Source organism: Tenrec ecaudatus, chromosome 3 (assembly GCF_050624435.1).
Source record: "Tenrec ecaudatus isolate mTenEca1 chromosome 3, mTenEca1.hap1, whole genome shotgun sequence".
In the NCBI taxonomy this organism is placed as follows: Eukaryota; Metazoa; Chordata; class Mammalia; order Afrosoricida; family Tenrecidae; genus Tenrec; species Tenrec ecaudatus.
Window position 1 is genome coordinate 18,218,189 of NC_134532.1, and position 2,010 is coordinate 18,220,198.

General features: G+C 38.9%; 1 pseudogene; it reads left to right on the forward strand.

Moving 5' to 3' along the window:
- Positions 1-714: 714 nt before the first annotated feature.
- On the forward strand, positions 715-1,155 carry LOC142443159 (eukaryotic translation initiation factor 1A, X-chromosomal-like; annotated as a pseudogene).
- The last annotated feature ends 855 nt before the right edge of the window (positions 1,156-2,010 follow it).

Consider the following 2,010-nt stretch of genomic DNA (forward strand, 5'->3'; position numbering starts at 1 on the left):
TGCATCTCAACTGGTTGTGATGATTATTGCGTGCACCCAAGGTAAGTTTGCCTTCCTTCCTCAAATCTCATATTTGGGAGCTCGTCCAGGATTGGTAATAGACAGCCTGAGCCCTGACAAGGACAAACTGACTGACCTTGGGATAGGAGGGTTTTTTTTTCCTCTAAAATTCTGTCCAGACACATGTATGGGTGGCGCTGTTAATTGGGACCAGAATACAACCAATGTGGAAGCGCCAGAGCTGTCACTGGTTGGGTTCAGGGTGGGAGACATCCTCCTGTTTCACTGGTAAGTTCCGGTTAGAGTCTGGACCTAATCATGATTCAGCACTTTTTGCCGGAAGCCATGTGGATACCCCCACCATTCTTGAGATGATTTCCCCTTCACTGACTTGGCTTTTGCCCTACTTTGGGTCTCATTTCATCTCTTTTGTGAGATGGTGGAAGATTTTTTTTGGATTGTTGGTGCACATAGTATGTTGGAGCTGTGAGCATTGGCAGCTCTGGAGTGGTATGTTTTCTTGATGCGCATTGAACATTTAATTAAAATTCTCTTCATACACGAAAAAAAAAGTGTGGGATTTACTATTTCACGCTCCACTTGATCCTTAGTGCCTGCTCCATCCTGCTCTCTCCCCTTCGTTAGTCTTCGCTCCCCTCAAAGGAATTGCTGCTGCCGTAGTTGCCCAAAGAGAGTCGGAAACACCACAAGGCCATGGTCCTGCCTAAGAATAAAGGTAAAGGAGGTAAATATAGACGTAGAGGTAAGAATGAAAACGAGTCTGAAAAAAAGAGAACTGGCGTTCAAAGAAGATGGGCAAGAATATGCACAGGTCTTCAAAATGTTGGGAGATGGATGATTAGAAGCCATGTGGTTTGATGGTGTAAAGAGATGTGTCACATCAGGGGAAAATTGAGGGGAAAGGTTTGGCTAAATACCTTGGACATCACACTGGCCAGTCTACGAGACTATCAGGATAACAAAGTGGACATCATTTTAAAAGACAACGCAGATGAAGCTAGAAGTCTGAAGGCCTATGGCAAGCTTCCAGCGCATGTCAAAATCAATGAAACGGATACCTTTGGCTCTGGAGATAATGATGAAATCCAGTTTGACGACATAGGAGATGATGATGAGGACATTGATAATATCTAAGTAGAACCGCATGCTTTACATTCCATTAGAATGAGGATTGGCCTACAATTTTGTGCTCTCCCATTGTAGAAGATTGCAATTTCATCAGCATGAGTACTATTTATTCAGGCAGGTTGATTTGTTTTTAAGGGGTTGGTGTTTCCTTTAAAGCCGAGAATGTTGAAATATCTTAAGTAAAATCTTAGGCCCACTTTATTCTGTTGAAGTAATAAGAGTTTCTGGGTAAAAGACCAACCATAAAAGCTATTATTAAAAAAATATTTTAAAGCAATTTTGCCTTTCCCAGGTTGGTCACTTTACTTCCAGGAACTAGATATTCAAATTAATTCATTGTCCACTACTTATTATGGGTTTTGACAGGTCTATTGACTATACAAAGTCTTTCTGTCTGCTCCAAATACCTATTAGTCCCTGGAGATTTTGATACTGTTTTAAGAGTGACAGAAGTCTGCATCTATAGTCAAAATAATTGGGTCTATTTTTTTTCATATTTGAATAGCATATGGCATTTTATACTGATTTTGATATCACATAGTTCGGTTTCTGATCTTGTGTTGTCAGCATTAAGACATGTGAAAAGGCATTTGCAAAATTCGCTTTTCAGAACTTCAGTTTTAGTGGCAATTTTTAATTTTTAAAGCTAGTAGTTACAGAAATTGAAAACTAGGTGGCACTAAATTATTTTAACATTGGAAATACTGAGTAATTTTGACTTTTTTTTAAAGTCGTGTGCATAGGAAAGTTCCCAAATGGATATGTTCTAATGAGATGCATGTATGTAGACTGTTTTTACAGAACAAAATCCTCATGCTAAATATATTGTTTTATTTTCAAAAGTTATAAATCATAAGCTAT